This window comes from Notolepis coatsorum (genome assembly GCF_963971535.1).
Source record: "Notolepis coatsorum genome assembly, chromosome: 17".
Lineage (NCBI taxonomy): Eukaryota > Metazoa > Chordata > Actinopteri > Aulopiformes > Paralepididae > Notolepis > Notolepis coatsorum.
The window spans coordinates 64346733-64370585 of NC_140181.1; the positions used below are offsets into that span (position 1 = coordinate 64346733).

Consider the following 23853-nt stretch of genomic DNA (forward strand, 5'->3'; position numbering starts at 1 on the left):
TTAACTCCACACACTTTAATTTGCGGCATGTGTATTAACATGCACAATACAGTGGACGTGCGTTCAATAGCTCTTTTTTTTGCCCCCTCCATGTCCAATGCTCTTATTCGGAAATCAATTATTCTCTGGCCACGCTCAGCTGCTCTCAGTGTGTAAGCTAACGATTCAGCCATCTAGTTTACAGATAGACAGTGAGAACTGTGATAAGCATGTCTATTATAGGTCAGAGAGGAAGTAGATTCTGAAATCGTTCAGACTAATTAGCCAAATATTTACAGAATTGTTTTCATATCCTTTCCCCAGGTTTACATGAATAATAGCAGAGATGAGTGAATCTCGAAGGCAAATGTACAGTAAGATGTCAGCGGTAGGCTCAGCCAGAAAAAGGGATCAGTTATTCAAAGAGACAGCGCGCGGGCGCAGGGGACTCAGAGTGTACTATTAGATGCGACTGTTTTTTCATAGGAGCGAATGGATAAAATCTGTTCAGTGGAGTCAGAGCAGACAGTTAGGAGATCAGTGTTGAGGTCAAGAGGAGCCACTTAACTGTGCGCTGGCCTCCCAACCCTGACAGCTCTGCTCTTCTGGAGTAGATAAAACACTAGGCAGCAGCCCTTGCATCTAAAGATATCTACATTTAGTTAGTGATGCCGGCCATTATTTATGGCTTTAAAAATATATATTTACAAAAAAACAATGCATAATAGAAATAAAAAGGAAGGTGGAAAGCTAGCTCATTAGCCTGGCTATACTAGCCTGGCTATATTAGCTCATTAGCCTGGCTATATTAGCTCAGCCTTGCTAATGTTACGTCCAGAGGCTTGGTATGAACAAAGCAATAAATAATCTAGACTAAAAAACTGCAAGGCTCCGTTTCACTTAGAATTTAACTATGTAGATTATTCTTGAAACTTGGAAAAATGCTAGCAGGGCAATTTAGAACGGAAGTCTATGAGAATTGAATTTAGCTCCGCTTGAGGTACGACACAGGAAACGTCAAGGGTTGGAAAACATTTGGGGGTCATCATCCCTCTGATGTTGGGTCAGACTCCAGTGAAGAGTTAACATTAATGTAGAAAAATAACATGGCTGTTGTGATCCTTTTCATTAGATCAGCCGCTGAGGAAACGTCTTCATCCTTAATGTGGAGATTTACCAGGAGCAATAAATCAAGAGTGTTGCGCCGGCAGGGACTCTCGCCACTTTGCCAGGGAGGCACAGAGAATTCCTATTCGGAGGTGGCAGATGGGGAAAATCCTGAAATGGCTTGTTTGAAGGAATGTATTCTGCATAATACATACATCAACTATCTAATAATTGATTATGTGATCGTGGTAGGGGAAGGGGGGGTGGTAGTGAAGAGAGAGTCAGTGAGTGAGACAGAGTGAGTGAGCAAGCGAGAGAGTGAAAGATGTATATAGAGAGAGTGAGTAAGAGTGAGAGATACACACTACCGGTAAATATATTATATGACTTAAATATTGAACACAGTGGAAACATATCATGCACCAAGTGATCTGTCTTTAAGTGGAGAATGGATTGAGGAGGTGTGGCACAGCACTATGTCTATAAGTTAGCTGTGGTGAAAAGGATGGAGGGAGGGATATGGGTGAGGGAGGGAGGGAGAGAGAGAGATAGAGGGAGGAAGAGCGGGCGGAGGGAGGGAGTGTGAGCGGCAGGCGTAGCCGCACTGTTCCTGCAAACATCAGCAGGAGGGCAGGGAGCCAGCGAGGCCGCAGCAAGCCAATTACCAAACTCATTAAGTAACCTGCTAGCCGGCTTTGAACTGCCACCCCCTCCGTATCATTACTGGACTCACCAACACGGACGCAGACATTTAAGATAGGCACACGTCTCTCACAGTCACTCACCCCGCTTCAAATGGTTAGAGAGAGAGCCAAGGGCGGAAATGGCAAAAACACTAATCACATTTTCGCATGCGTTCAGTAGAATTACAAATGCGTGTCGGAATACCGGGCGGAATTAAAATGTAAAAAAAATAGAAAATAAAATAAGGCTGGTGGTAGGACGGAACAGAGGGAGGACTGTGTTGTGAGGAGAAGGACTGTGTTATGAGGAGAAGGGGGAGGGCTGTGTTGTGAGGAGAAGGGAGGAGGGCTGTGTTGTGAGGAGAAGGGCTGTGTTATGAGGAGAAGGGGAAGGGCTGTGTTGTGAGGAGAAGGGGAAGGGCTGTGTTGTGAGGAGAAGGGAGGAGGGCTGTGTTATGAGGAGAAGGGGAAGGGCTGTGTTGTGAGGAGAAGGGAGGAGGGCTGTGTTGTGAGGAGAAGGGCTGTGTTATGAGGAGAAGGGCTGTGTTGTGAGGAGGAGGGCTGTGTTGTGAGGAGAAGGACTGTGTTATGAGGAGAAGGGGGAGGGCTGTGTTGTGAGGAGAAGGGAGGAGGGCTATGTTGTGAGGAGAAGGGGGGCTGTGTTGTGAGGAGAAGGGAGGAGGGCTATGTTGTGAGGAGAAGGACTGTGTTATGAGGAGAAGGGGGAGGGCTATGTTATGAGGAGAAGGGGGGCTGTGTTATGAGGAGAAGGGGGAGGGCTGTGCTGTGAGGAGAAGGGGGAGGGCTATGTTATGAGGAGAAGGGGGGCTGTGTTGTGAGGAGAAGGGAGGCTGTGTTGTGAGGAGAAGGGGGAGGGCTGTGTTGTGAGGAGAAGGGGGAGGGCTATGTTATGAGGAGACGGGGGGCTGTGTTATGAGGAGAAGGGGGGCTGTGTTGTGAGGAGAAGGGGGAGGGCTGTGTTGTGAGAAGGGAGGAGGGCTATGTTGTGAGGAGAAGGGAGGATGGCTGTGTTGTGAGGAGAAGGGAGGATGGCTGTGTTGTGAGAAGGGAGGAGAGCTGTGTTGTGAGGAGAAGGGGGAGGGCTGTGTTGTGAGGAGAAGGGAGGGGGGCTGTGTTGTGAGGAGAAGGGAGGAGGGCTGTGTTGTGAGGAGAAGGGGGGCTGCGGTGGGAGGAGAAGGACTGTGTTATGAGGAGAAGGGGGAGGGCTGTGTTGTGAGGAGAAGGGGGAGGGCTATGTTATGAGGAGAAGGGGGAGGGCTGTGTTGTGAGGAGACGGGAGGAGGGCTATGTTGTGAGGAGAAGAGAGGAGGGCTATGTTATGAGGAGAAGGGGGGCTGTGTTGTGAGGAGATGGACTGTGTTATGAGGAGAAGGGGGAGGGCTGTGTTGTGAGGAGAAGGGGGGCTGTGTTGTGAGGAGACGGGAGGAGGGCTATGTTGTGAGGAGAAGGGAGGAGGGCTATGTTATGAGGAGAAGGGGGGCTGTGTTGTGAGGAGACGGGAGGAGGGCTATGTTATGAGGAGAAGGGGGGCTGTGTTGTGAGGAGAAGGGAGGAGGGCTATGTTATGAGGAGAAGGGGGGCTGTGTTGTGAGGAGACGGGAGGAGGGCTATGTTGTGAGGAGAAGGGAGGAGGGCTATGTTATGAGGAGAAGGGGGCTATGTTGTGAGGAGAAGGGAGGAGGGCTATGTTGTGAGGAGAAGGGGGGCTGTGTTGTGAGGAGAAGGGGGGCTGTGTTGTGAGGAGAAGGGAGGAGGGCTATGTTATGAGGAGAAGGGGGGCTGTGTTGTGAGGAGAAGGGAGGAGGGCTATGTTATGAGGAGAAGGGGGGCTGTGTTGTGAGGAGAAGGGAGGAGGGCTATGTTGTGAGGAGAAGGACTGTGTTATGAGGAGAAGGGGGGCTATGTTGTGAGGAGAAGGACTGTGTTATGAGGAGAAGGGGGGCTATGTTGTGAGGAGAAGGGAGGAGGACTATGTTGTGAGGAGAAGGGAGGGGGGCTGTGTTGTGAGGAGAAGGGGGGCTGTGTTGTGAGGAGAAGGGGGGCTGTGTTGTGAGGAGAAGGGGGGCTGTGTTGTGAGGAGAATGGAGGCTGTGTTGTGAGGAGAAGGGGGGCTGTGTTGTGAGGAGAAGGGGGGCTGTGTTGTGAGGAGAAGGGAGGAGGACTATGTTGTGAGGAGAAGGGAGGGGGGCTGTGTTGTGAGGAGAATGGGGGCTGTGTTGTGAGGAGAAGGGGGGCTGTGTTGTGAGGAGAAGGGGGGCTGTGTTGTGAGGAGAATGGAGGCTGTGTTGTGAGGAGAAGGGGGGCTGTGTTGTGAGGAGAAGGGGGGCTGTGTTGTGAGGAGAAGGGGGAGGGCTGTGTTGTGAGGAGAAGGGGGAGGGCTGTGTTGTGAGGAGAAGGGCTAGTTAGCATTAAAGCTAATGATAATAATACACTGTTAGCATGCACTAGGGGGGTTATGGTGACCAGTGAAAACGACTCCCTGGTGGGAGGGAAGGGAGCAGCAGAGATAGCTAGGAGGGTGAGGAGGAATCATGCTGAGGGTTAGGAGAACATGGAGAGAGGAGCGAGGTGAGGTGAGAAAGCACCAGGGGAGGGAGAGAGAAAGAGAGAGGGAGAGAGAGAGGGAGAGAGAACCTCAAGGCCCACTGGTTGGAACAGAACAGAGACAGACAGACATACAGACACATATACATACATACAGACAGGCACAGAGACAGGCAGACAGAGAGACAGACAGACAGACAGACATACATACATACAGGCACAGAGACAGGCAGACAGAGAGACAGACAGACACAGAGACAGGCAGACAGAGAGACAGACAGACATACAGACAGGCACAGAGACAGGCAGACAGAGAGATAGACAGACAGACACAGAGACAGGCAGACAGAGAGACAGACAGAGAGACAGACAAACATACAGACAGGCACAGAGACAGGCAGACAGAGAGATAGACAGACAGACACAGAGACAGGCAGACAGAGAGATAGACAGACAGACACAGAGACAGGCAGACAGAGAGACAGACAGACATACAGACAGGCACAGAGACAGGCAGACAGAGAGACAGACAGACAGACACAGAGACAGGCAGACAGAGAGACAGAGAGAGACAGACAGACACATATACATACAGACAGACAGGCACAGAGACAGGCAGACAGAGAGACAAACAGAGAGACAGACAGACAGAGAGACAGACAGACAAACAGAGATAGAGACAGACAGAGAGACAGAGAGACAGACAGACAAACAGAGAGAGACAGAGAGACAGACAGACAGACAGACAGACAGACAGACAGACAGACAGACAGACAGACAGACAGACAGGGTATTGAAGGAAGACAGTGAAGGAGACGCACTGTGTTAGCAGCGCCGTGCGGTACGGCAGGGCATTGTTAACTAACCTTGACTGCATTCACCTCCTAGCTCTCCGCCACACTGCCTCTCAACAAGCACTGACACAACGACTCTCTGGAAGGGAAATAACTGAAAGAAAGAAGAAAAAAAAACACAGACAGGGGGGTGGGGGTGGGGGAGTGGGTAGGGGGGGGGGGAGAAAAAAAACATGAATGATGTGTAAATGGGACAAATGAGGTGCTAATAGCTCGACAGTGGAGGTCTATGCATGGGTGAAATGGAGGCAATGAAGAGGTGGTGCAGTTGGCATTATGTCGGCTTGGATATTATGTGAATACAGGCTCTGAAAGACATGATCCTGAACAAAAAATAATAATGCCATTCATAGTGCAGTTGACATTTTCTATGGCTGGGGAGATTGGGAGCGTTCATTCTAAGCCTAGCAGTCATTTCCCACTCCTCCAGAACACTCCTCATGTGTACACACACACACGGACTCAGGCGCTCATACACATTATAGGCTACAGAAAGACACACTCTAAAACACACACACAGAGTCCCCCACCACACGCTTCACCCGCGCACCCCCCCCCCCCATTATCCCATGAGCCCTCTCTTCTCTGCCTCGCTCGGCGAGAGCTTGGAAATAAAAACATCACAGCCCTGCCTCGCAACACCTGTTCAATAACATTGACATTTCACATTCGCCATCCACACACAGTGAGATTCCCTGCTTTTACTGCCTTTAACACAGCCAAAACACAGCACACAGACACTATCAATCTCCTGCACTTTCAACAGAGGCCTTATTACACATAGGCTTGTGAGAATGTGTGTGTGTGTAGTTGTGATTTTGTGTATACAAGCATGTATACGTGTGTGCACAGAGGCATACTACATTTGAAATGCTAGGGGTTGTGATGGGTCACAAAAGGCTCATTTGGCACACGCCACAGTTTGGTACACGTTCATTAACGTAGAAAGAAAATGGTTACGCCGGAGTTAAGGGGAAAAAATCTAGATATTTTATATAAATAAATGGGCATTTTTACAGATGGAATCAAAAGACATCCTTATATTCCATATCCTTATATTCCATATCCTTGTATATGGTCTATATAAGGATAAATGATCAGGCCACTTGTTTAGAAAGAATAATAGCATTAGTATTTCAATCGCCGAGAATGAAATTCTCCTGCGTTATTCCATCAAGTAAATCGACAGCACAGCAAGTGTTTTTGTGGAGCACCAGACCCTGAGCAATCCCCCCGAAACAATCTTACCCTCTCCCGAATCGCTTTGTTGCCACTTAGGCCTTTATGTGTTTGAATGTAATTCAATAAGATAATGGTCTTAAAAGTGCATATGCCTGGGGTTTCCTGTATTTTCCTCTAGCTCCCTACTGATTTTGCCAAACTACATCAATAATTGAATCCTTGCACTGAAGAACCATACAAGTCTGTTTAGAAATTTGCAGTTGTGAAGTTAATCTAAATCTAAAACTTGGGAGTGTGAATGCAATATATCACCAGAAAGTACTCATCATCTACTGTCGTTAACAATGAGTGAACACAACACTCTAACTCACCATCTTTAGATAATAAAGTTAAACAGTGAAAACACTGTTCCTCTGAAAATTTAAAACAGTTCTTCATCTGAGGTACTCAATTAAGGAGTAGAGGTTATAATTGCTAAACCTGCCGTGACATCATCTAGGTTTTCGATGAGTCCTCATTGCAACGTGCACAGAGCATCACTCTTACGTGGTCAGAGGCAGCCGGCTGTAATGTGGATGTCTTCTAGCCATCACCGCCCTAACCAACTAACCGTAGCACAGCTTAGCTAGCTAGCTAGCAACATCTTACACAAATATGAGTTGTCAGTGTTCAATGCAATACACTAGGGGCAATGGTGTGGTTTAGCCAAAGACAGGAAAGTAGTGGCTAGAAGGCATCTGCATTACAGCAGGCTACCTGTGACAACAGTAGAGGAACACTCTGTGCACATTGCATTACAGCAGGCTACTTGTGACAACAGAAGAGGAACACTGTGCGCGTTGCATTCATTGTGAACTTCTCTGAAAAAACCTAGATGACGTCTCTCTCTGCAGCTTCATGAATGACTTGTTTATCAGCACAGCTTGGATGAGGACAGTCTTATAAAATGACACTGGCTGCTGCTCCCTCCCTGGCTTTTCTGAGTCCAGCCAATACACTTTGAAGTGAAACATTCTGTTGGGTTCTGAACAACGTCAGGTGTGCGCTGTAGCGAAATCAAAGTGTTTTCCTCTGCTCCAGCCTTGGCAGAGAGCAATAACACATTGTGCAACAAAAACACAATATGTTGACTTATGCCTGGTGGGAAATAACACACTGCCCACGTTAACACGCACAAGTAGCCAAGGTCTAGAATATTTCAAATCACTAGCCTACATGGTTGAATAGTTTAACCTCAGTTTGTACCCCAACACAGAGGGGGCTGAAATAAATGCCCCCCCCCCCCCCCCCATGTACCGTTAGTCCGTTACCTCTATATTATATCGTGTTGGGTTTCAGAGATTTAAGACAAGTGAATCAGATCCAGTCAGCAGGTCTAGAGCAGTGAGACCAGGTACAGCAGATCCACCTTGGTGGCTGAGCAGCTAGACATCTGTTTGATGGCATTAAAGCAGCAGTCAGAGTCACAGATTAAATGCTAGTAAAGCTGGGATTAGATCCATGTAGGAATAGCCCACATTGATTTTGCAAGCCCTTCAATAGCTCTAGCATTTCACGAGAGAGAGAGAGAGAGAGAGAGAGAGAGAGAGAGAGAGAGAGAGAGAGAGAGAGAGAGACACACACACACCTCTGTCTATCATCTCTGTAATGTTGTCAAAAGACCACAATGAGAGTCTGTTCACTTGACCTATCAAGACCATGTTATAATCCAGTGTTTAATTTTTTACATTAATTTAGATGTGGTGAACTAGCACAGCCTACCAAAGCAAGAACATTGACATGACAGCCAGATGAAAAACAAATAAACGAAAGAAAAAATCCCTCAAAAGGCACAAACAATCATAGGCCTAGTGCTCATAATCAAGCATTTAACCAAATACAGATAGTAATCTATTCAGATCTCTTGACTATTCGTGCCAAAGCACAAAGTGTCTTGAAATAATATACTTGAAATGTCCTTGAAATCCATCCTAAGGTTTTGGGTGGGCGGGGCTTATGAGGACATGTGTTGTATCTGTTCCAAGAGAGGAATGACCTGGTGGCTGAAGTGACTACAGGGGATATTAATGGTGTGGTTCAAGGCAGCACTTAATGGACTGAAATAACCAACACGACTTGGACCGGGCAGCATATCATTCTCTATAAACAACCCCAAGGCTTTGCTTATGGATTTTGCCCCGTCTGTATCTGCATGGAGAGGTTATTTAAATGCCTTCAGGGGAGAAGGAGTTGCTCTTGCTCTCCCTGAATCTCTCCTCGCTGTGGAGCGATGCCGACTGGCCCACTATGTTAAATGTACTGCTGCCGTTCGCATAAACCTCACACAGACTGCTCAATGCTCGCACACAGTCGCTGTTTTATTCATCGCCATCATAGACGCAACTAAATCTGTAACGTTCCAAAACAGCAGACTCAAACGACGCCAGAGAATATTGTGTCTGTGGGATCTTTACCTTGTCTTGTCCACTTAATTGCCTTTTTCCCAGACTGACTGTTTCAGGCCCCTTTGCCTGAGCAAACTGACAGGTTCTGCTGGGTTTGGGAATGAAATGAGAACAGCAGGCGCAGATTTAGCCGACATAGTCAATGAAATTTGTATTCCCTGCTTTCAGTGTTATGACAGTAAATGGAAATATATCCAATGTTACCTCTACACAACAGTTTAGTGTTCTACAAACAAAAGCACACATTCCATGAGTGATATGTATTATAGCAGCAATGTGATACTGTATTATAGTAGCAAAGTGATGTGTATTATAGGAGGAAAGTGATGTGTATTATAGTAGCAAAGTGATATGTATTAAATAACAAAGTGATGCGTATTATAGTAGCAAAATTATGTGTATTATAGGAGCAAAGTGATGTGTATTATAGTAGCAAAATTATGTGTATTATAGTAACAAAGTGATCATGACTTGAGGGTTATTTGATGTGAGCAGCACAGGGTGATGTGGGGTAATGTGGGTGATGTGGGGTGATGTGGGTGATATGGGGTGATGTGGGTGATGTGGGGTGATGTGGGTGATGTGGGTAATGTGGGGTGATGTGATGTGGGGTGATGTGGGTAATGTGGGGTGATGTGGGTGATGTGTGTGATGTGGGGTGATGTGGGAGATGACCAAGATGATCGGGCCTTTTCTTCTACAGCCATCTCACCTAATTCTTATTAAGCAACGCACACAGACCGACAAGACACACACACACTACACACAAACAGACCCAATCAGCCCCCGGCCCATGACATCGCAACCCAGAATCCTGTGCTGAAAACCCAATCCCCTGCGACCGTCATTGCCCTCGGTGGCTGGCGGACATCAAAGCCAGGCGGTCAGCTTTCATGACTAAGTCTGACTGCCTCTCTGTCTGTCAGCCTCTCTGTCTGGGCACCATGTGCTCTGCACAAAGCTGCTTCTTCGACACCAGGCTAAAGCTAACCGCTTCAAACACCTCATCATGATCCTGCTATTACTAAGCTGGAGCTAGCCTAGCCCTCTCTCCCTCTCTCTATTGTTTCCATCCTGAGGAAAAGGAGGGTGTCAAATGTGCCGGGCTACGTGCCAAGCTTCCAAAGGCGCTGATAGAGAGGAGAGGAGAGCAGAAGAAAACAACAAGCCGTTTAGTCATTCAATCTAATCCATTACACACTGGGATGCTCGCTGGCCTCTACGGGGTAAACAGGCCCTCCGGGGTGGGGGGGGGGGGGGGGGCTAAACAAGACATATGATTGGGGCTCATGAGATTATACCAAACAACATGCCTTCTTCACCCTGGTAATAAAGTCAGCATGGCCATTGGCCACCATCTTTGGTAATGAGCGGAAACTGGACTCCATTGCCCCAAAATGGCTACTCTGATCCTTATGGCTGACCTTAGCCGCATATCAAGCCAGAGGAAAGTGATTACCTGCTGATTAGTGCGCCTTATGAGGCGGCTCCATTAACCTTTAGAGAAACGGAGAGAAGGGGGGGCTGCCGTGCCAAGCCAAGCAGAACACCTCTTTACCACCTCCGAAAAGAGGAGGGCGAGACAGGGGCAGAGAGAGGGGGATAGAGAGGGGGATAGAGAGAGGGATAGAGAGAGAGAGTGGGATAGAGAGAGAAAGAGAAAGAGAGGAGAGAGAGTGAGAGAGAGGGAGAGACAGGAAGGGGAACTGCAGTGTGACAGGAGAGCAGCTCCCATTAGGTAAGCACATTGAGCGGTACATTCATCAACACACACAGAGCAGCAGTCAGCAGCAGCCGGCCAGCCAGCCCTGCCTACTGGCTTAGTGTTACTGCATCCATGATGGAGCGAGTGGATGGATGGGTGGAGGGAGGAGAAGGGGGGGGGGGAGGGAGGGGGGGAGAGAGAGAGAGAGAGAGAGAGAGAGAGAGAGAGAGAGAGAGAGAGAGAGAGAGGAGAGAGAGAGAGAGAGAGAGAGAGAGAGAGAGAGAGAGGTAGGGGGGCGGGGGAAGGCAATTACAAAGCACATTTGGAGCCATCTCCATGGTGTTTGGCTGTGTAAATGTTTTTATGCATGGGTCAGGTGGTTTTCACCAGCGTTTCAACCGCCCTAATAGGTTGGCCATGGGCTGCTAATGATATCATTATCATACATGGGTTGTAATTGGCTGGACCGAGGCCGGGCCAAGATCAATGGACAGCTAAATCTGGATCAATTGATTAGCCTGCCGCTGTTAAACCAGTAAAGCATATTTTTTTTGTGTACAGTAAATGTGATGCCGGGATGCACCGTGTGGCGGTGTGAGAGAGTTGGGCGTGCGCCTTGTGCAGAGACTGAGCCAGATACACAGCGAGACCAGCAGGTCTCTGAACTGAACTGACAGGACTGGAGAGCTACCCGTCACTCACCTGATCATCAACCACATCAACCTACTAGAGTCGGGCGATGTGCTCCATATTCAGATCGACCCATCATCACCCTGTGAGATTGCCAATAGCAGATGCTATCGCACACATTTCTCCTTCCTCTCTCTCTCTCTCCCTCTCTCGCCCCACCCCCCTCTCAATCTCCCTCTGTCAGCCGAATGGACTGCCATCGCTCAGGGCAAACAAACACGGCCACAATATAGTATAACAAATACAGTCTATTATTTTATGTTATTGTATTATTATAATAACTTTATTTGTATAGCACTTTTCATACAGAGGTTGCAGTTCAAAGTGCTTCACAACAGTAAAAAAAAAAATACAGGCATAAGCGAGCATAAAAAAGATAGACAGTAGCAAGGTATGGTAAATCACAGTGTTTCACATTAGTCTGGCTGAAAACGTTTTGTGCCCTTTAACAACTTGAAAATAAAAACAACGATATTCCGAGTGCGGTCCCTACCTCCTTTTTTTGCAACTTAATTAATGTTGGACTACGCACCTGTCTGAGCGCAGTGGTTACCCCCTGTTTCTACTAAAATCACATTAGGATCTAGCATCCCAATAGGCTCTCTGGTTACAGTTTCATTCAGTAATACAAATAGTTTAAAATTATTCATTTTAAAAATAGTCTAAAAATTATAAAATAGAACGGACATACAACAGGGTATTTAACATACAACAGAGCAGTGAATCAGTAAGAAGTAAAAAGTGTGATAAAATAGTTATAAAATTAGCATAGAACCGACACATGAATTTGATAGGCAGTGTATAAAAGTAGGCAGGGTAAGAATAGTGCAGGTAAGTACAATTTGTGTCAGGATATCCCTGATGTTTCATTGAAATGCCTGAGCAAAGAGAGGTTTTAAGCTGTCTTTTGAAGATGTCTAGCGAGTTGGCTTCCCTGATGTTTTGGGGTAGTTTGTTCCACAGTTTTGGGGCATAGTTGCTAAAGGCTGCATTACCGAGCCTCTAGTAGTCCAGCAGCTGATGATCGCAGTGTTCTTGCTGGCGTGTAATTTATTAGAGTGTTGGCGATGTAGCTAGGTCCCTGTCCATTTAGAGCTTTTTATGTAAGGAGAAGGACCTTAAAGTAAATTCTAAATGTTACAGGAAGCCAGTGTAAAGCAGCTAAGACTGGACTAATGTGCTCTCTCCTTTTGGTTCTAGTTAGCAGTCGGGCTGCAGAGTTTTGGATTAGCTGAAGCCTCTCTGTGGTTTTCTTAGGGAGACCTGTGAAAAGTGCATTACAGTAGTCTAACCGGCTAGATATGAATGCATGAATTAGCTTCTCAGCATCGTTCTGATTAATAAATGGTCATACTTTTGCTATATTTCTGAGATGGAAGAACGATGTTTTCGTCACTTTGCTAATATGAGAATTGAAGTTCAGTTCTGAATCTATGATAACCCCGAGACTAGTGACTTCAGATTTGATCCAAGGGGTTAGTCCTCCCAGGTTCTTTATTAACGTTTCTTTTTTAGTTTTGGGGCCGATAATTAGAATTTCAGTTTTGTTCTCGTTTAGTTTCATGAAGTTCTTACTCATCCATTTATTTATTGCCAGTAAGCAGTCTGTAATGGAGTTAATCGCTGTATCATTTGGTTCAGCAGATATGTACAGTTGTGTATCATCCGCATAGCTATAGAAATCTACATTATGTTCTCTGATGATATCACCCAGCGGTAACATGTAAAGGGAGAAGAGTAAAGGACCTAAGCAACTCCCTTGTGCAACTCCATAGTTGTTGTTGTATATATCAGACATCTCCTAGTCTAACATAGAATTTCCTCCCTCTGATGTATGTTTTAAACCAGCCTAGCACATGTTATTTTCTCCCATCCCAATGTTAGTCGTTATGCCAATCCCCTTCCTGGTCGCTGCGCACCTACCCCCTACGGTCGGTCTGGGAGAGTGGAGGCTATCACATGCTTCCTCCGACACATGTGTAGCCAATCAACCGCTTCTTTTCACCTGGCAGCGCGGACTCTCACTGAGAGGGTGTAACGTGTGGAAGGATCACACTACCCCCCTTAGATCCTTTCCTCGCTGAGCAGGCGCCCCGACCGAACTGTAGGAGTCGCTGTTTACAACGACCAGGACCCACCCACCAGCTTTCCCACCCCTAACACTGCCAATTGTGTTAGTATGAACGACCAGCCAAGCTGGTAGCAATGCCGAGAGCTGGGCTCGAACCCAGCATCTCCTGCACTAGTGGCGAGCGCCTTGCGCCTTCATTTTCAATATATATACATAAACATAACAGCCAATACTTATTGTGTTACCAGGTTTATGGCATTTGTGGTGCCTCAAGCCTAGTCAGTTCAAGACATTAGTCCTGCCACAATGACTTTGATTGACAGCCTAGTCAGTGTGATACGCTAGACCAGTGATCATCAACTGGTGGTCCGTGGCCCACATCCGGCTCACTAAAGATTCACATCCGGCCTCAAGAATATTAATTAATTCAGAAAATCTGAATTTCCAAATCCACCGAATTTCCCTCAGGATAAATAAAGTATTTCTATTCTATTATAATCTATTCTATAAAATGTAAGGTGGAAACAAATGCCTTCCGGTATTTAGGACGGCCCGGCTTAATTATATTTTTGTCCCCTCTGTTTAAAAGCTTTATGTATCTATAGAAAAATAGCAAAAGAAAAACAAAAGTATTGGCAGAGATACATGTGGCTATCGCTTAGCTGTTGTTTTAGAACAATGGATGCTAGCGCGCTATTGTCTCAGAACCATGGTTGGACAGTGCAGTTTGTTGTGTGTAGGCCTGGGGTGCATGCCTAGGATAGGTGAAGCTTAAATTAATTCCTGTCTTTTATTAATGGAATGCAATGCAAATGAGGCATACAGACTTAACATTACTGAAAGTTTCCATGATGAATGCGTACTTATCAGTCCATAATATAAAGCTGCAGTTTCCCATGTCAACTTTCCACTTCAGGCTCTTTAAGAGTGACGTCTTTGCTTGCCTTATTTCTGCAAGCGTTCTCCACCCATCAGGACATTGCATAATAATAACGTCAAAACCATTGATGGACAACTTGACAGCTCCCCAGAGGTGAAGCCAAAATATCTCCCCCTGGTGGCTGGCTGCAGTATAGCTGTTAGGACTCTGTTCACACTGATGTAGATCAATACAAATAACGTTAATTTGGTAAGAAAGTGAAAATATCAAACAATAATAGGCTAATTAGCCGTATTATGCACTGTTTATTGGACTAATCAAGGCGAAAATAGATCTCAGTAGCTCCTGGATAAGTGTTAGTTGAAGAGCCACGATGGTAGGTCTATTTTACCTTGCAATCTAAAACACTGTCATTACAGCTATATGTCCAACAGTTAGCTTGGTTAGATAGCTAAAAAGCTAATGTTATTAGTGACTCAAGAGACGCAGCAGCTGACAGACACTACTACTGCTGCTGCTGCTTCACTCCGCTGATCATCAACCACATGACATGAACCCATTATTTCTCGCAGCGCAATCTAGCACTGGATCCAACAGAGAACAGGATTCTAATGCAGATGTTTCAATCACAAGCTCTCGCTCGCTCTTCTCTTACCAGACTTGGTCTGAGAGCTCTCTCAAATCATGAGTGTAATTTGAGAGCAGCAGCCTGATTGTGTTAGCCGTTATGATTATGTCAACAAACAGAGACGGGGCAGTAAAAAGAAATGGGCAATTTGCTGTGATAAAACAATGACGTCAATAACAACAACTTGGGCTATATCCAGCTTCTCATTAAGGAGCCTGCATTTAATATCATCATGAGAATGCCTCTCAGCTCTCACCCACACTAGGTGACACGCTAAACTGGCCGATGGCAACCTCGCACAAATGTGTCATTTTCAATAGCTTACCTATAACCTTGAACCAAGGCCTTGCCAATGGTGACACCAGAGAGGAGCGTGCCAGGGCCAGCGCCACCTACACTATGTTATGGTTAGGTCCATCAGTCCAGTAAAGCTACGTCTCAGCCTGCCTACTTACGCCCCGTCAACATCCTCTCGTGGAGCAAATAAGCAGACGGCGTTAGTGCTAAAGCGTCTTTTCTCTTTACACAGGAGGCTAATGCGGGTATAATGCACCTGGTGGACTTCAATGCTTTGACACTTAGCTCCCCGGCTCGGCAAGCTAGCTCGAGTGGGCGAGAAATGAGCCTTGTTATACGTGCCGACACTGGGCCGGGCTCCCCGGCAAATACAAACATGCCTCTCACTTACTGGCTGCCTGCACCCACAGCACCATACATCAGCATTATAGAGCAGCTCGGCTAACTCAAGGTCAGCTCAATTTCCTTCCCGCCGTTATGAAGTATCAGGAGCACAGCGAGAGGGGGCAGCCACACACATGTAAAGAAATGATTTAAGGAGAGAGCGAGAGAGGGAGGGGAGAGAGGGAAACAGAGAGAGAAGGGGGGGTGAAGGAGAGGCGGTGTATGCGTCTGTAATACAATGGGGAAATGTGACAAATCACCAACAGAGAGAACTCGCCTGTTCTACAGTATATAGAGAGAGTGAGAAAGAAGACTGTGAGTGCAGGCATTTTGTGAGTAAATGTGTTGGGAGAGAGAGAGAGCGAGAGAGCATTAAGCCTACTTGCTTATTCCGCACACAGACAAGAATATGGTAAGCCAGCGCTGCTGTAGCATGGAGCCTACAGTGGTTTGTGTTTCACACGGCTCTCCCACTTGCTTAACCTCCCAACTGGTAGTGTGTGTGAAACTACAAAGCAATTAGGCCTAACGTTACTAAATTATCACGTCAGGAAATGAGACAAAATGCAAACACAATGTTTTCCCACATTTACCGTAATTAAATTCTTCGCCATAACATGGACATAATAACGGCCTAATGCAAACCTAATGCTCCTTTTTTTTGCTTTAGAGATCTCTGGGCCATTCATCATATGTCCAAACAATTTGATAAATTACACACAGTAGCATGAAAGCTGATCTACTGTGTGTGTGTGTATGTGTGTGTGTGTGTGTGTGTGCGCGCATGCGTGCGTGCGTGCCTCTGCCTGGGAGGGAAGTCATCCATGGCTGCCTCGCTGGCTTGGCCTGACATCCTCAGCTAAGAGCCTGGGGAAATAACAGCAAATTCACTTAATGGCACCACCTCATCTATTCCTCATACAGAGAGACAGAGAGACAGAGAGACAGAGAGACAGAGAGAGAGAGAGAGAGAGAGAGAGAGAGAGAGAGAGAGAGAGAGAGAGAGAGAGGAGAGAGAGAGAGAGAGAGAGGAAGAGAGAGAGAGAGAGAGAGAGACAGAGACAGAGACAGAGACAGAGACAGAGAGAGAGAGAGAGAGAGAGAGAGAGAGAGAGAGAGAGAGAGAGAGAGAGAGAGAGAGAGAGAGAGAGAGAGAGAGAGAGAGAGAGAGAGACTGCGAAAGAGACAGAGAGCGAGAGACAGCAAAAGAGACAGAGAACGAGAGACAGAGAGCGAGAGAGGGACGGAGACAGAGAGAGACAGAGGCAGAGAGAGACAGAGACAGAGAGAGACAGAGACAGAGACAGAGACAGAGAGAGAGAGAGAGAGAGAGAGAGAGAGAGAGAGAGAGAGAGAGAGAGAGAGAGAGAGAGAGAGAGAGACAGACAGAGACAGACAGAGACAGAGACAGAGACAGAGACAGAGACAGAGACAGAGAGAGAGAGAGAGAGAGAGAGAGAGAGAGAGAGAGAGAGAGAGAGAGAGAGAGAGAAAGAGAGAAGGCTCCTCGAGGTATTACAAAATGGCTGTGTGCTCTCGGCTGCACTGTCTCCTCCATCTGCAGGGTGCAGGTAAACAGAGAGAACATCAAGATCCATCACCCGCCTCCGTCGGCCACCAGCTGTAATTTGTAGTAAACTCTGACCCGTTATGAAAAGCCATTCTGCACTGCAGCCGCGGCTAAGCTTTTTACAGTGACAGTGCAATATGGCTTGCTGTGTGTGTGTGTGTGTGTGTGTGTGTGTGTGTGTGTGTGTGTGTGTGTGTGTGTGTGTGTGTGTGTGTGTGTGTGTGTGTGTCCTTCCGGTGTGCTCATGCATAAGGGAGTGAGCATGTTTGCGTTTGGGGGGAAGGGGGTACAGCCGGGGGTTTAATAGCATCTTAGGCCCTGTTCAGACCTGTATTCTGTATCCAGATATACCCCCAGACTATGCCTCCATCCAATTGAGACAGATATTTCAGCTCACACCTGGCATTAGAATGCGTCTACGCATGCATCTCGGGTGACCACTTGTGATCGGATCTCGCTTCCCGCTCAATATGCAAATAAACACAGTTTTCCCCCGAGGACGGGTCGTAGCAGCGGAGAAGCTAAATATTTATTTTGCACTCGCAAAGCGTGCCCTGCTGGGAGGCATCTGTGCATCAAGGGCTCTCAAGGCCTAAGTACATACAGTACATACTGTATTTGTGTACAGTAATGAGCAGGGGAAATGTTTGTCTAGCTTACATGAGGTGTCTTAAGATTTAGGAAAATACACTTTTATTGAAGACAATAAAAGTAATACTTTTCCAAACAATTTACATTTATTGAACAAAACATATTATATTGCATCACCACACTGCACTTTTATGTTTTTGGTAGATATTTTATTGAGATATTTTTTCGGACAAGTCCGGTAGAGAGAGAGAGGAAGTATGGAAGGATAGATGGGGGAAGACATTCGGCAAAGGTCGCCGGGTCCGGGAGTCGAACCCGGGACGGCCGTGTTGCACCGCAGTGCTGTACGTGGTGCGCCACCTTGGCGCCCCATTAGGGCTGTCTTAAATACTTCGAAGCTTCGTTCGACGGGCATGGGATTCGAATATGAAAAGAAAATTCGATTATAAAAAAAAGAATTATAAAAAAAAATGATTTTTTATTTTATTTTATTTTTTGCAAAATCAACTCTGCCTCTCTTTGTTAACTACAACAAACAATGCTGTTTGTTATTTAAGATGAGGTCGGACTCGGCACTGACAGATTTGTGTTCATTGTGCTGCTTTTATAAAGCCTCAAATGACGGCTTACAATATTTCATGAAAGCAAAGTGTTTTGTTTGTCTAAGACTTAAAAGGGTTAGGGCGGCTGATTGGCGCAGTGGGCAAGGCGCTCGCCTCTAACACAGGAGACGCTGGGTTCGAGCCCAGCTCTCGGCGTTGCTACCGGCTGGCCGGTCGTTCATACTAGGGCTGGGCAAGTAATCGAAAAGACATCGCGATTTCGATTCATAGACCTATGCAATCTCATTTCTAAGTTATGACGATTTTTCTTTAATAAAAAATAATATATATTTAATATTTTTTACTTTTTTACTTAACTTTTTTAAATGATGACGTTTCTGACGAGTTATTTTGTATGTTACAAGAGACTTTTAAGTTTAAGTCAAGCACTTTCATATATGTTATGTTTAAGTTTACATCAAGCACTTTCATATATGTTATGTTGTCTGTTTAAGAAAGAGTGCAATAAATGATTTTATTGAAAAAATAAGAATCGTGTGAGAGAATCGTGATCTCAATTCTTAAGAGAGAAAAATCGTGATTCACATTTTAGCAAGAATCCACATTGGCAAGTGTTAGAGGGTGGGAAAGCCGGAGGGTGGGGATTTGACGTTGTGGACAGCGACTCCTACAGGTCGGTTAGCAGGAAGCAGGAAGTGACGGGGGCAGCGTGAGCCTCCCACGCGTTACTCCTCGCCACTGAGAGTTCGAGCTGCTGCGGTGAAAAGATGCGACAGGCTGCCTCCTCGTGTACCGGAGGGGACACGTGATGCAAGGCTTCTGTCCTCACTACAACCGACCTGTGGGAGGCATAGTCTAGCAACGTTCAAGACAGGGAAGAATTGTATATACGAAATTGGGATGGGAGAAAAATAGAAAATGCGGAGAAAAAGTGGATAAAAAAAAAGATTTAAAAAGGTTTAAACTTTACAGCACTGACAAAGTTGAACAAAGTGCTGTACAAGTCCCACAATAGAATTATTATTATTTTTTTTTTTATCTCGAAGCTTCGAATTAAAATCGAATCTCTGCCCCAAAGCTTCGAATTCCAAAAAAAAATCGAAGGTCAGCCCTACGCCCCATAATGACATTTTCAATGATAAATGTTACTAACATTTATGATGTTTCTTTAAGCGAATCCATAATACGTTAATATCTGAGGGAAAAGTTGTCTTTGAGATTGACAGCTTTCACGCTGTCAATCGGTGGCCCTCGAGACCCCGACCTATAGAATATACTATTGCTCATAGTAGGCCCACCTCCAGGAAGACGAGATAAACAATCGGTGCACATGGAATACCTTTACCAAAACTAAACGTATCAAGATGGATCTTCCAAATGTTGTTTATTTCACAGATGTGCGTTTCCTTGCGTATTTCCGTCAAATGATTTGCGTTCGCTGTAACGTCACTGCGCAATACTACTCGGGTGATGTCACAGGACGTCCGTGATCAACATTGCCATTGACTAGGGCTGCAACTAACGATTATTTTTTCGATTAGTCGACTAATCTAACGATTATTTCTGTCGATAATTTTTTCGATTAGTCGACTAATCTAACGGTTATTTCTGCCACACTCTCCATCTCTGCTTCCTGTGTGCGCGGCTCCTTTTCCGGGCTCTTAGCAGACTTCTTAGCTTAAAGGATAACTCCACTTTTTTTTAAAATTAGCTTATTTAACATCTTCCCTGGAGTTAGACAAGAAGATGCATACCTTTTTTGTCTCTGTGCGTGCATTTTAGCTTTGGGAATAGACGCTCCGTTAGCATAGTTTAGCTTCATCACTGGAAGTGGGGGAGGACAGTAGCCTTACAGTGCCTTACAGTGTATTGCAAGGTCTGACATTGACCAAACTTGATATGCATGACCTTGGTGGGCTCTAGGTCAACTCCTGAAAAGGGGGTCAATGTCAGACTTTGCAATCAAAAGTTAGGGGACTAATAACCCTTGCCATAATTTCAGTGCGCCCCTAACTTTTGATTGCAAGGTCTGACATTGACCCCCTTTTCAGGAGTTGACCTAGAGCCCACCAAGGTCATGCATATCAAGAACTGAGAAGCCACTTTCACAAAGATAGGTAGTGCAAAAAAAGAAAAAAAGAAAAAAAAAGATTTATGACGCATCGACGCAAAAAGTCGGCGTCGACGAGTTTTTATGATCGACGTCGTCGATTATGTCGACTAATCGTTACAGCCCTACCATTGACAGACCAATATAAATTATCTTACAAATTATTTTCAGTGGAATAGGGAGTAGGGACATGCATACCCATAACACCTGACCAGAGCCAGCATTGCCGACCTGTGTACTCCAAGGTTCAAAACAAATATAAAAATTCTTTTAAATTCTGGGGAGCCACAAATTGGAATTTGCTACCTTCACAGCTAAAATGCATTAGTAGCCGACACAATTTTAAGAAAGAAGTCAAATCATGGCTCCTCGACAATGTTAAAAACTAGATTTTAAAATGCATGAAAATGTTGTCCGATACATTGTTGTCTGTGGCTACGTTTGTACTGCACTTAAAATGTACATGTCTATGTAGTTTGTCAAATTGTTATTTGTGGTCATGTTTTGTATTGCTTGTCTGTCTGACGCCAAGGACCACAATGGAAATAAGTCTTGACCCGTAGCGCAAAATAATATCGTCAGATGGAGCAGTTGACGGCCATGAAAGTGGTGGTGGTATTTCAACAGCAAATTAATGCCGCTGCTAGGTGCAGACAGGAGAAACAGGGGAAAGTTGTATCTGTATCTAGTTGGCCAGTTGTATCTGATTAATTGAAAATGGAGGACCCTGATATAAACAAGACAAAAGTATTTTTCTGGTCTGCATCCTCGTAGCAGTTGTTTGTATTGAGCTGTACTGTATTGTACCCATTCTGCAATCTGTTAACTCTTTAATTGCCAGACCCGAGATATCTCGGGTTAACTCGCCATGCGTTGGACGCCAGAACCCGAGATATCTCGGGTTTTGGTAGTTTTTTCTTTTATTCGCTATTTTCATTAATTATTCATCCATTGACCTCGGTGTTGCCATATGAAAGGATTTTGAGATTGCCAAAGCGCAATACTGGCCGTTATCCTGCCAGATGGCAGTGTCGCCCACCCTTTGAAACCTTAAATCTAACTCTGTGTTACACTCAAATGTCACCGGGCGCTATATTTAGACAGAGCCGAGTAAGTCGCTTCATCCGAGCACTTCGAGACGCATCTGGCACACTCGATCCATAAGTTGTGCCAAATTGTCCAGGACCAGATGGACACCAATACTGGAAATCGCGATCAGACAATTGGAATATTCTTTTTGGAATACCACCGACCACAGCTAAGGACCATCTGACATCAATTTCAGCTTGATCCAACAATGTTTTGATACCGATCCAGCTGATCAGCGTTTTTAGTGTTCAATATGAATGCAGTTACTGGCAATCAAAGCATCAGAAATGAACCCTCCCCCCTTTCATGCATTCATGATGAAACATAATACCTCTTATATACATTTGATTTGGAAATAGTAGCGTGTCCTGGCAAGAAACGCCAAAGTTTATAATAGAATTAATGTTGCGCCGGATTATCCCGGAAATTATATTTATATTCACCACGGGATAACGCGTGACCAAATTATCTCTTTTTTGCATCTTGGACGGAAGAAAGTTAGCGTCAAATGACCATAGTATTGTCCCCATAGCTATAATATAGAATATAGATATAGCTCTACAAACAAGGTGACACACTCCTATCTTTAAAGTGTGGCATAGCTACAACGGGACCCTGCTAATGGCTAGCGCTGAATGAGTTAAAATGTTTCAATCAATCAATCAATTGTGATTTTCATTATATGCACTGCTCGTCTTGATTTTCTCCCTCTCTCTCTCTCTGCTATCAACTACCTTCATGTTTTAAGTTAATAAGGACACAAGACGATCCATGCACAACATTGCCATCTACGCACACGTATACTTGTTACTCTCCGTACATATTCTCATTGTGGATAAAACCACTCCCCAGGCGATACAAATACAGAACAACGCCTGAAAGATGTGAAGAGGATATTTCCAAGCAAAAGGAGGAGGACCAGCAAGTTTCTACAGCAGTCAACAGAAGCCGATTAGCTGTTTGTTATTTTATCTCGTAAAATCACAGAGCACTTTCCTTACATATTCATTCCATGCTCCAAGTTGCCATCAAATTGCCAGTCCATTAACTCAAGCGTCCTTTACAACTTTCTCACAGCTTATTTTCAGCTGTGCTCATATGAATGAATACAGAAAGAAAATCACTCTGGCTATTTGTGAACAGTGGGGGAGCCGTCGGACCCTTTGGAAAGAATGCAGGTCATATGCGTGCACGTAAATTCGTCCTCGGTGTGAAGTGGCTTTAATAATTGTTTTGGGGATGCTTGTTGCGATTATGAAATGGCACGGGGCTGCCTGAGAGAGTGTATAGGACAGGTTATAGAGGATTCTGATTACATAAAATTATATTTTACTGTGGATTTATTTTAACTTGATTTCTTGGGGGTAAAATGACAACCCATGAACCCAATAAAAAAAGATTCAGACATTGTTGATAAAGCCAGCTTATTCAATCCCCTCTGGGCTATTTTCAGAGCCTCTGACCCCAGCATGACTGGCCGGATGACCTCTCTATACGCGTGACACAGGAAGCGCAAGGCACAAGCTCAGAGCCACGCTGCTTCCTCTCCTCTCTACATTCCACAGCCAGCCTTAGCTGCTCTGCCTTTGTTCAGCCTTTTCATCACACAATGCTTTCTAGCATGCACACACACACACCCTGCTCAGTCAGACGCTCACACACGCATCCTTGCTCACATCAACTGTCGCAGAGAATAACAGACAGCAGGGGGAATAGGCTATTATGCTTAAAATGCAACCAGGTTCATGCTTAGTGCAGCAGACATTTTTATCATTAGGGGAAGTGTTAGGCCGTGAATTAAGTGGATTAGGGGGAGGGAGCACAGTGGAAACTCTGCAGCCTAGCCTAAATAACAGCCACAACCAACAAGCACAGTAGAAAATAATCTAGTGCTGCAGCAGAGCTCCAGAAAGCATGAGCTGCTTCCACCTCTTACCGGGCCAATAGTGCTGCTGTGTGATAATAGCTGGGTATGTGTATACGGAGCACAGCGATGGAGAGTGGAGCTGCAGTACCCTTTCATAAGGCTCTCTCCTCTCCCGTCTGGGTGAATGGCTTCCCACTCAGATCTTCAGGGTTAGCTTGTAAACCTTCCATTCCCCGCACCTGACACTTCTGGTGTTCCTTCACCCCCCTCTACATCCCCTGGAGAAAATGTTCAGCCATGCCCACATAATATAGCTCCCAGCAGGGGGGGGGGGGGGGGGGCAATTAAAAGCAAGGTAAAAGCTGAGAGAAGTGCCACAGCGGGACTGGGATGGGGCTCTGCCAGCCTCATTGACAGGGTTGTTGGGTGGGTGTGTGGTTAGTAGTGAAGCTCAAAGAAAATAATACAGCATGATGTCTGTGTGTTGTGTTTGAGATCAATGTTCATAACACTGCCAGGTAATGTCAGCAGATCAACACGTTCAAAGCAATATTACCTAGCTTGATATCATTCACCCCATACTGCCAAATGGCG

At 45.6% G+C, this 23853-nt stretch overlaps 1 protein-coding gene across 4 annotated transcripts in view; it reads right to left on the minus strand.

Annotated features, from left to right (window-relative positions):
- rerea (arginine-glutamic acid dipeptide (RE) repeats a) overlaps positions 1-23853 on the minus strand; it is a 249906-nt gene that overhangs the window by 176449 nt on the left and 49604 nt on the right. For all 4 annotated transcript variants that reach the window (XM_084333675.1, XM_084333674.1, XM_084333673.1 and 1 more), the window contains exon 2: positions 5201-5282. The gene's annotated coding sequence lies outside the window, so the exon portion shown is untranslated. The remainder of the gene's footprint in view (positions 1-5200; positions 5283-23853) is intronic.